General features: G+C 35.2%; 1 protein-coding gene across 1 annotated transcript in view; it reads right to left on the minus strand.

Annotated features, from left to right (window-relative positions):
• The window catches only part of SCMH1 (Scm polycomb group protein homolog 1), a 144899-nt gene that overhangs the window by 68281 nt on the left and 64252 nt on the right, over positions 1-12366 (minus strand).

The raw sequence follows: 12366 nt of genomic DNA on the forward strand, positions 1-12366 counted from the left end.
TGCCCTGAGTTTCATGCTCTTATTTCCAACTGCCTTATCCTGTAACTCTACACGGATGCCAAAAATTCCTGAAATGAATAGGTCTAAACAGAATCTTGACTTTGCTTCCCCCTCCAAACTTGTTCTTTCCTCCAGTCATCTCATCTCATCCCAGTGAATGTCAGTCACCACTTATTAAACCCAGGTACTCAGACCAAAAAGCCTACACAAAGTCACTCTTGATTCCACCGTTGCTATTAATCAGTGAGTGTTGATGGCTCTTTCATCTTATACACACTAACTCAAACCATTTCTCACTATTATATTTCTCGTCCATTACTAATCACCCTAATGTAAGCCACAGTCAGACTTTGCCTAGGCTACTGCAACAGCCTTGTAATCTAGACTCTCGGCTTCTGCTTTTGCCTCCTACTGTCTGTTCTCCACATAGCAGCCAGAAAATATGTTCATGTTATTTCAAATATAAATCAGACTACGTTCTTATGGTTATATCCCATAATACAAAATAAAGCTGAACTCTTTATGCTTGCTAACAACACTTACACGGTCTGGAACTTGCTTACTTCTCATAACTCATCTCCTATCACTGCCTGGTCCCCCATGCCCTGGTCTTTCTCTTCCTCAAACACACCAACCTGCATCCCTCTGCCACAAGCACCCTCCCCTTTCCTTAAACCTTTAGTAATTAGTTCTTTGTTGAAATCTCAACTCCGCAGAGAGGCATTCTTAGACTGCCCTATCTAAAATGGCATCTTAAATCCTGCTGCCTTCTATTTATCCTCAGCTTTATCACTGCGCCTGAATTTTCTTTATTTTTTCTTTGTAATGTGTATTTCCAACTCGAATATAAGCTTCATAAGAGTTTTATTGAACAAAGAAGAAATCTCCACTTATTAAATGGGAGCCAGGAGTTGATGGATGCTTTATCATGCTATTTCATTAAATTCTCACAAAAAACATGTGTGGCAGAGTTTACTAATTAATGATCCACTCACAATGGCAGGTGACACCATTGAGATTCAAGGTTAAAAGTCAAGGTAAAGTAATTTATCATTGGCCACACAATTAAACTAATAAGTGGCTGAGTGAATATTACAAAGCCACGCCTCTTTAAACCTAGGCATGCTGCAAGTGTTCTGTGCTTACCTTAAAATATTGATATGGAACCAGTTATAAAGAGCTTCCAGGTGCTCCCCAGATGGTGGGACTACTGAATAGATTAGGGTCCAGCTGTTTAAATTTAACAGTGATCTGATGAAGCTCTGAACTCCAACGTAGAACAGGTCTAGAATCTAACCATAGTCCGTGCCCTCTGGTGGCAGCTAACAGAACAGCACTCACACCGGGAACCACAGTATGGGCCCTACTCCCCACCCTGCCATTGTCCTGTATAATTCCAAGCTTTGTGAAGTTATTAGACTCTACAGCTGTCAAGATGATCGCATGACACCCCCAACTCACTCTCCCCCCAGAGGAGCTTTATCTACACGTATACATACAGATATATGTATAGAGATATGTCACACACCGTAAAACTTCAGGTAATTCATTTCCCTTTCCTTGTTTCTGTATTTGTCAGATGAGGACAATGAATTAAAGCAGTGCTTCCAAACTGACATTTGGTGGCCCATCTAAATGTTATCCCAGACTCAGGGAAGCAAGAAGTGGAACTGGAAGGGAGATATTGAGCAGTCTTCCCTGAGGAAATGATTGTACCTGGGGAGGGCTCTTGGGATTCCTTTTAGTTCTGATAGGACTCATCTCCACTTTGCTGCTGCTACAGTCCCATGTACAGACTCAAACACAAGTTAATTCAGTTTACTTTAATTGAGGGTGGGAGTTGTGACTAATCTTGAGATAGGCATAGGTATAGATGGTTCTGGCATTGCCCGATGCCAGGGGCCTTGCTGCAGAAAAAAAAGGGAGTTCAGTAAATATTGTACAAACTAACTCTATAAAATAAGCATTTAAGTCACCATGGTTAAAGTTACTTCTCTCTAAACTTTTCTCCCCCACCCCCATTTCTATAAACAGAATTCAAATTTCTGTGACTAGAAAGTAAGATGTGGATTTTTAAATTCCTCTTTTAATCGATAGAACCTGGAGGCTACTTAGCAAGTGAGAAGGCTATCAGTGACAGGAACATACAAAGGGTTCCCTTCAAGTCAATGTTCCATAGACACACCAGAGCACGTGACCAAGTCTGCTGAGCAGGGCGTTTGTACTAGGATCTGACATAACTGGCTAGTGGCCTCACTGGAGGTCAGCTTCTACTCTATCTAGATTAGTGACTCTCACACCTGGACACTGGAATGCCCTGCAGGCATCAAAGAATACATCAGTATCACCCCAGAAATTCTAATTTAACTATCTAAGACCTAGCACTGAACATCTTAAGAATTCCCTAAGTGATTCCACTGGCAACTAAGTTTGAGGACTAGTGACCCAGACAGCCCTGCTTAGATGAAATAATCCCAGTCTTGAGAAGTAGAAGCAGTAAAATGAGGGGATGGGAGGGAAAGGTTGGCAGCATTGAGATAGCTTCACCGGTGAGTCATTCTGCCTTTTCCCCTTTTCCCCCTAGAGGATTCTGCAAGGGAGTAATGAATGTTCCTGTGTGAACAGAACACACACATGCACACACACACAAACCATACAAGATTTTAATGGAGAAAAATGCTCTTCTAGAGCAATGCTTCCCAAATATAGACCGATTGCATTAGAGTCTCGGGAGAGCTATTTACCATGCAGAATCCCAAGCCCCATTACCTAGAGATTCTGATTCAGCAACTCTGGGGAGAGGTCCAGAGGAGGCCTGGGGAACATGAACACACACACTATATGTATAATTATATACATAGCTTATTTAAAACTTTTTATTTTGAAAAATTTTAAACCTAGAGAAAAGCAGCAAAAACAGCATATGAACAACTATGTACCCTTCACCTAGATTCAATAACTAGTAACATTTCGCCATTTTGTCTCCATATACCTACACACACTTTTTCCTCTGAACTATGTGCAAGTCAGAGACATCATGATACTTCACCCTTAAATATGTCAGTACCTTTGTCCTCAGAATAAGGACATTCTCCTTTAACACTGCAATATTACCATACCCAAGAATTTTAATTAAAGATATCCTCAATTGTCCCCCAAATGTTCTTTATAACTGTTTTTAAAATACAGGATCCAATCAAGAATCACATATTGCATTTGGTTGTCATGTTCTTTAGACTCCTTTAATTTACAATAGCCCTGTTGCCTTTTGTTTTTCATAAAATTGATATTTTTGAAGAGTCTGCACTAGCTGTTTTACAGCATGTCCTACAACTTGTAACTTCTCTAATGTTTTCTTAGGATTACATTCACGCTAAACACTTTTGGCATAAATACCATACAGGTGATGTCAAGTACTTCTTACTGCCTTTCTTCAAGAGGCACATAGTGTCAATTTGTCAAATTATTGATGATACTAAATTTGATGACTTCTTAGGGGGTGACTAACAGATTCCCTCACTGCAATTTCTGTTTGTAATTAATAGGCAATTGGTGGGAAGAAACTTTGGGACAATGTGAATATTCTATTCTCCAATAAGCTTTTTTACACTCTGGTTTCATACATTGACTATCCTTCCCTGAAACAATAAAATGGTAATTTTCTACCATTCTATCTATATTTATTGGCTGGCATTTATAAAGAAGACCATTCCCTGAAACTTCCGATTTTTTCTTTGGGTATCACTAGGGACCCATGGATGCTATTACCACTGTTCTTTTATTTTTATTATTCTTTTTGATACTCATATTGTTTCAATTTTGGTTAATAAAAATTCTTTTTAGTCGGTTCCTGTGTCTTTTTAATATGTCCCCATCATTCTTTGAGACTTCTTTGCTTCCTGGCAAAAGATGTTCCAGAGTCACCTTATATTTTTCTCTTCTGCTCAGCCTTAGAATCAGCCATTTCTCCAGGGAGCTTAATTCCTCTTAGTAGAGAATGGAATTTAGAAACCAAAATCAAGGTGTGCTCTTTGCTCCTGAGGTGTCTCTGGGATGTCATTGTTTCTAGGCCTTTTCAATGGACAGGGTTGGGACAGATACTCACACAACATGGGTAGGCAAAAGTAGGCTTACAGTTGTTTGTATGAAAAAAGACATGCAGGTCATGATTATTATACACAATAGCTTTATTAACTTAAATGAATGTCACAATGGCACTGTAAATCTACTTTTGCCCACCCCTGTATATGAATGATTTGAATTGAATGTATCTTAACTTTAAAGTTAAGAGTTCATATAGATAACTCCAATTCAAATCCTGTACTGCAAGGTTCTTCATCTCCTATTCCATATTTGTATCTTATTTACTCATTTGCTCTATCTTCAATATACAAAGTAGTTTCAATTCATGGTAAAACCATTAACATTATTAAGAAAAAGTCAGAATTTCTTTGCAGTTCTGTTTTTCCTTAAAATGCCCCACTGAAAGTGTACTGTGAAGGTTCTGTGTTCAGGTTATTTGAATTCTTTTTTCAGTGTGTTTATGATGTCCATTGGATGAAAAGTTCAGTTTGTTTCTGCTTGTAATCAATTTTAGCATATGCTTTGTTCAACTGTTTTTGGTTTAATTTTATTTACTAACTAAAACATTTACATAATTCAAAAGTCAAAAGAATATAAAAGGGTATTCTCAGAGAAGCCTCCCTCTCTTCCTGTAATTTCTACCATGTTCCCAGACACTCCCAACAGGTGACCTTTTCATTATCTTCTGGTGTAACATCCCATTGTTGCTTTTTGTAAAACGAAGTATATAAAAATATAATTTCCTGTATGCTATATGTGTGTATGTGTATATACATACATAGATTTCCCGTTTCTCAAAAGTGGCATTAAGTACATTTACACTGTGCAACCATCTACCTCCATCCATCTCCAGAACTTCTTCGTCTTTTTCAACTGAAACTCTGTACCCATTAAACAGTAACTCCCCATTCCCCTCTTTCCTCCCAGCTCCTGGCAACAACCATGCTATTTTCTGTCTCTGTGAATTTCTCTACATTATGTACCTCATATAAGTGAAATATATAGTATTTGTTCTTTGCAACTGGCTTATTTCACTTAGCATAGTGTCTTCAAAGTTTATCCACACTGTAGCATGTATCAGCATTTCCTTCCTTTTAAAAGCTGAATAATATTCCATTGTGTGGATATACCACATTTTCTTTACACGTTTTTCTGCTGACAAACACTGGGGTTGCTCTGACCTTTTGGTCATTGTGAATAATACAGCTAAACATAGGTATACAAATATTTTCTTGAGTCCCTGCTTTCATTCTTTTGCCCATATACCCCAAAGTGGAATTTCTGGATCATATGGTAATTCTGTTTTTAATTTTTTGAGGAATTGCTATATTATTTTCAATAGTGGCTGCACCAGTTTACATTCTCGTTAGCAATACATAAGAGTTCCAGTTTCTTTACATCCTCATCACTTGTTTTTTCTATTTACCTGATAATGGCTATCAGTCTTAATGGGTGTGAAGTGGTTTTTCATTGTGGTTTTAATCTGCATTTCTCTAAGGATTAGTGATGTTGAACACCTTCTAAAATTATTTTTTATTTTTCATTGACTTCATTGAGGTAGCATTGGTTAATAAAATATAGGTTTTAAGTGTACAGTTCTATTAATACATCATCTGTACACTGTATTGTGTGCACCACCCAAAGTCAAGTCTCCTTCCATCACTGTTTACCGCCCCATACCCTCTTCTAACTCCCCATACTCCCTTTTTCCTCTGGTAGTCACTATACTGTTGTCTGTGTCTCTGAGGTTTTGTTTGTTTTTTTGCTTAATCCCTTCACCTTCTCTCCCTCCCTTCCCCTCTGACAGCTGTTAGTCTGTTCTCTATATCTATCAGTCTGTTTCTATTTTGTTTATTTTGTTCATTAGATTTCACATGTAAATGAAATCATATGGTATTTGTCTTTCTGTGACTGGCTTATTTCACTTAGCATAATACTCTCCAGGTCTAGATACACTGCTACAAAAGGTAGGATTTCCTTCTTTTTCACGGTAAGTAGTATTCCATTATGTAACTATACCACAGGGTTTTTTTTTTTTTAATTTTTTAATCCTTACCTGAAGACATGCTCATTGATCTCGGAGAGGGGAAGAGAGGGAGAGCAACATGGATGTGAGAGAGAAACATCAATCAGTTGCCTCTTGTACACTCCCGGCCTGGGACTGAACCTGCAACCTAGGCATATGCCCTGACCAGGAATTGAACCTGTGACCTTTTGGTTACAGGATGATGCTCCGACCAACTAAGGCACACCAGTCCACTCATCTCATCATGGGCACTTGGGCTACCTCCGAATCTTGGCTATTGCAAATAATGCTGCAATGAACATAAGGGTACATACATTCTTTCAAATTAGTGTTTCAGGTTTCTTTGACTATATTCCCAGAAGTATAATTGCTGGATCTTAAGGCAGTTCCATTTTAATTTTTTAGGGAATTCCATTCTGCTTTCCACATTTTAAATTTTTTTAGGGAACACCAATCTGCATTCCCACCAACTGTGTGCACAAGGGTTCCCTTTTCTCCCATCCTCACTAGCACTTATTGTTGATTTATTGATGATGGCCATTCTGACTGGTGTGAGGTGGTATCCCTGTGGTTTTAATTTGCATTTCTCTGATGATTAGTGACATTGAGCAAATTTTCATTTGCCAATTGTCCATCTGCATGTCCTCCTTGCAGAAGTGTCTATTCAGATCCTTTGCCCATTTTTAAATTGAATTATTTGATTTGATGTTTAGTTAAGTTCTTTATAAATTTTGGATATTAACCCCTTTTTAGGTACATAATCTCTTTAGATAAATGTTTATTCAGGTCCTTTGCCCATTTTTAAATTAGTATTCTTTAATTTTGTGTTGAAGAAATTTTTAAAATACGTGTATTCTGGATACGAACCCCTTACAGATATGTAATTTGCAAATGTTTTCTTCCATTGTGTGAGTTCCCTTTTCACTTTGTTGATAGTGTCCTTTGATGAACAAAAAGTTTTAAATTTTGATAGTCTAATTTAACTATTTTTTCTTTTGTTGCCTGTGTTTTTGCTGTCATAGCTAAGAAATCATTGCCAAACCCAGTGGCAAATCATTAAGCTTTTCACCTTTGTTCTCTTCTAAGAGTTTTCTAAGTTTTAGTTCCTACATTCTAGCCTTTGACCCATTTTGAATTAATTATTGTATATAGTGGAGAGTAAAAGTCCCACTTCATTCTTGAACATAGGATATCCAGTTTTCCCAACACTATATGATTTAAAAAACAGATTTAGTGAGATATTCACATTCCATAACACTTACACTTTTAAGTTTATGATTCAGTGATTTTTAGAGTTGTACAAAGACTATTCTAATTGTGGAATATTTTCATCACTCTTCCAAAAAGAAACCCCACATCTACTAGCAGCCACTTCCATTTCTCCTTTCCTCCCAGTGCCTAGGAACTAACTTACTTTCTGCCTTGATGCTTTTGGTGCCATATCTAAGAAACTATCAGCTAATCCAAGATTTACTCCTATGTTTTCTTCTAAGAGTTTTATAGATTTAGTTCTTAAATTTAGGTCTATTGTCTACTTGGAAGTTAATTTTTATATACAGTGTGAATGTAGGGTCCAACTTCATTCTGTGCATGTGGATATACAGTTTTCCCTCCATCAGTTGTTGAAAACCCCACTGATTCATCTTAGCATTGTGGTTGAAGATCAGTCAAGCATAAATGCATGGGTTTTTCTGGACTGTCAAATCTAATCCACGGATCTGTAAGTCTATCTTTCTGTCAGTACCACATATCTTGAGTACCATGGCTCTGTAGTAAAAGTTTTCAAATTGGGAAATGTGACTAGTAGTGTGCTAAATTTTGTCAAAGCTCATATGACTTTCTTCCTTCTCTCGATATGGTAAATTCCATTTATGATTTTTCTAAGGTTAAATCTTTTCAACCCCAGGAAAACATACTTTGCCATGATAAATTGTTTTAGTATGTTGAATTCTAATTCCTAATATTTTTTTAGGATTTTTATAACAATATTCATATATGAGTCTGTGTGTATGCATTTAAATCAAGTTTGGATATTAAAGTTTCACTTACCTCATAAAAAGTATTTGGATATTTTCCTACTTTTCCAATGATGTAGAGCTGCACTGTCTAGTATAGTAGCCACCAGCTATAGGGGCTTTTAACCTTTAAATTACAATAAAATAAAATTAAAAATTCAGTTCCTCAGTTGCAGTAGCCACATTTTAAATACTCAACAGCTATATGTGGCTGGTGACTGCCATACTGGACAGCACAGATATAAAACATGTTCATCATTACAAAAAGTTCTGTTGGTATCACTGACCTACAACAACTAAAGTAGCATTGAAATTAACTGACTGTTAATGTTTTGTAGGATTTCCTTGTAAAATAATCTGCATTTTATAGGTACAGTTCTTTGAAAAATTATGTTTTCTACATATTAATTAAAACATTGTAATGATACTGGGTCAATTTGGAATTTTCCCATTTCTTTTAGTTTTTCAAATTTACTTAGAGCTACTTCCTCTTGGTCATTTCTACTTTTGTGTATCTGTGCTTATTCCTTTCTTATTAGGCTAACTAGTGCTTTGTGTATTTTGTTAATTCCGCCCCCAATGGAATGGTGTTTTGATTTATTGCTTTTCTGTTTTCTACTTCATTATTTGTTTTTATCTTTATTTTTCTTCCTCCTTTGTCTTTTCTTTGTATTGTGACTCTTTTAGTAGATTTTTGACTTGGGAATTAAAATCTTTAAATTTTTATCCTTTCATTTTTATTGATTTCAAATATTTAAGGCTATACATTTTCTTCCAACCACTGCTTTAACTGTATCTCAAAATTTGGACATATGATTTTTATTATCATTATGTTTTAGGAATTTTACAATTTTGGTTTATATTCACCTTTTTTTGAGCAAGAGTTGTTTTTTAAATAAAGACTTCTAAATTTCAAATAGAAAGGGTATTTACCAGGGTATAAAACTTGGTATGTATACACACACACAATCTACCTTATTTATTAAAGTCTTCAAATACCTTTACTTTTTGTGCTCTTAGACTGTCTTACCTAAAGAGAGATGTGTTCAATATCCTACTAGTGTGTCTATCTCTCTTTGCGCCTACCATAATTTCTATTTTGTGAGACAGATGATTTGTAATTTGGTACTGAGGTATTTTTAACTATTATACTTGCACTGTGAATTATGAAGCCTTTAGCCATTATAAAGTTGCTTCTTTGTCTTGTTTAATGCATCTTGGTCTGAATTCTCCCTTGTCTAATACCAGAATTATAACCTCTGCTATTATATAACTTGAATTTCCTTGGTGTACCCTTGATAGAATTTTATTTTTAGCTTTTCTGATTCACTTTAGGTATGTCTCCTACTCTCAGTATAAAGTTGGGGTTGACTTTGAGCACTAATCTAAAAATTATTTTAAGAGTTGAGTTAAAAGCAATTACATTTATTCATATAAATTATGCATTTGGTCTCAATTCTGTTTTATTTCCTGTGTTTTCTATTTTTATTTCTTTCTCTATGTGGTCTTTTCTTGATCTTTTTGTTCCTTTGGTATTTAAGAAGTTCTAGGATTTTGTTTTAGTGGTTACCTTTATATTAACATATTTTATGATGTCCTTAATTCTTTTTCCTCATTTGTGCTTCTACTATTTGGTTTATCAGTTTTAAGTGATAGCCTTTGATACCATCTAAAGTTATTACAGAGGAAAAGAGGTTTGCTTTCTGGTTCCTGTGTTTTGCTTGGCAGGCTCCTGCAGCACTCCAGTCTTCTCTGTTGTCCACTTCCTGCAGTGCATGGAACAAGTAGTAACCAGTAGCCAGCAACCGCAGCATCACTCTCCCTCACCTTAAGTGGGTTTATAGCAGAGTTTCTCCAGAGAGACACCTCTCTGTAACAGTCTTCCCAAAGCCCTGAGGGCAAATTTCCACCAAGTTCTACTGCTGTGGCACCAGTGAATATGTAAACTAACATGTAATTGAAATTTTTGATATTTTTTACCCTTGGTTATGTTTAAAAATGAGTTGTGGGTGGTTTGATTTACTCTCCTTTTTGATCTGTGCATTTCTAAAGAATTTATGGTAAACTTTTCATTTAGCTGGTCACCATTATCTCTGGGACCTTATATTTTTAATAACCTCTCAAGATACTTCTAAACAGTGATTCATAAAGTAGGTTGAGAATAATTCAGTACCATGCAGCTATAAAAAGGATTGAGGAAAATCTTGATACTACTAAGAAGTCATTTTAGGACGTATAATTAATAAGAAAAGTATGTATAGTGTGCTATAGTTTCTATAAGGTAGAAGATACATGTCTATATATGTATATACTGATACACACACAGATATATTTGTTTATATTTTAAAAATGGAGTATAAACTATAAAAGTAAAAGGAAATGGTTACCTATGACAGAGGAAAGGAACGGAGGAAGGGGATTTCTCTGAAAATACTTGGTTTTATAGATTTCACTTTAAAAACAATGTACATTATTTATGTATTTATAAAGTAAAATTTTTAAAAACAATCTTTAAAAATCAAAAGTAAAATGAAACAAGTGAATCTAAGTTTATATCAACTTAGTAGCACTACCACCCAGAGAAAAACTAATCCAAATGACCTTATAACATTATTAGACACCCCCTGAGGTTAAGCAAAATATTGTAAATAATTCAAACACTGTTTAGTTCTCATAATGGTAGTTGTGTTGATAGTTATCCTGAGACTGTTGTATGTGTATTGTAGGATAAAACAAATGAATTAATTTTAGTGACATGGAAAACTAGAGTTTTGTGGTGGTACAAAGGAGTATAGATTTAAAAGACTAAAGATGAAATCAGTAAAAATACCATGTCCTGCATTTCAGTACAAAGTATCAATATAACTAATGATTTTTTTTATCTTAATAAAAAAGGATGTTTCTACCTCTCTACACCAAAAAGACCAAAAAAATGACCAATTCAACAGCACTGAGCACTCTAGTGCTCAAATTATGGTATCTAAATACCACCTCCCACTAAAAAGAGCCTAGGCAGCTAAAAGAAACAGCTGATTCCTTATTTGGGCCAAAAAATGTACAAGATGAGCAAAAACATTTTGAAATTTCAAAAATCCAAGAAAGCTATCAAATAATAAAGAGCCAGCAAACAACTTGATGAGGCTCTTGGAGGCCAAAGATGGGACAATTCAATAAACAATTAGTGCAATGAAGTGAAAAACATCAAATATGTACAAATCCTTGAGTTTATGATACTAAACAACAACAAAACCCTTCTTAAATATTTTTGGAGGTTGTTAGTAAAGCAATTCATTATTTTGAATACTGGTAGAGAAAGAAAAGAATCAAGCATTAAGCCATCTTTCTTACATGAATTGTGCCTAAGGATAACCAAATAGTTGATGAAAGTTTATTTTAATAGGCGTATTCCACTTAATTTACATGGATGAAATGATAAGATTAAAATTCCCCATTTTACAAGTGTAAAACACTGATGAACCTAAATCAGAGGTCAGTAAACTACAGCCAGCAGACTGGCCACATCACCCATTTTGTAAATAAAGTGTTACTAGAACACAGCCTTGTCTGTTTATGTATTACCTATGGCTGCTTTCACATTGCAAAGGCAGAGTTGAGTAGCTGCAATAGAGAATCTATGGCCCATAACCCTGCAATATTTACCATCTGACCTGTTAAGAAAATCTGTCAATCCCTTACTGCTACATTATAAAAAATGAGAGAAAATCAGACTATATATACCTTCCTATAGAAGTAAACACCACCATCTATGAAACATTCTTAGGAAAAATTCAACCTGAACATGATCAAGTCTCTAGATCTAGTTAATAATTTCTAGGAAAAAGGATAGAGAAACATGTTAAGTGATAGCATAGAGATACAATCAGGCCAAAATGACTTAGGTTTTCAACAATAAATTATGAGAAAAAAAATTTAAAAGAGAAAAAGAACCAAAGATTAAAAGACTCTTAAGGGACATATCAACCAACTGCAATATGTGTATTTTATCTGGATCCTGATTTCAAAGAAATTGTAATAGAGAGAGAGAGAGACAGAGAGAGAGAGAATAGGAAAAATTTAAACACTGAGTAACAATTTGTTGATATTAAAAATTATCATTAGTTTATTTTACATGTGATGTTATTACAGTTGTATTTAAAATTATTGCCTATGAGAAATACACACTATATTTAATGACAAAATGATACTATATTTGGGCAACTGGGCACAAGAAGGCAGGGAATG

The sequence above is a fragment of the Phyllostomus discolor genome, chromosome 5 (assembly GCF_004126475.2).
Source record: "Phyllostomus discolor isolate MPI-MPIP mPhyDis1 chromosome 5, mPhyDis1.pri.v3, whole genome shotgun sequence".
Lineage (NCBI taxonomy): Eukaryota > Metazoa > Chordata > Mammalia > Chiroptera > Phyllostomidae > Phyllostomus > Phyllostomus discolor.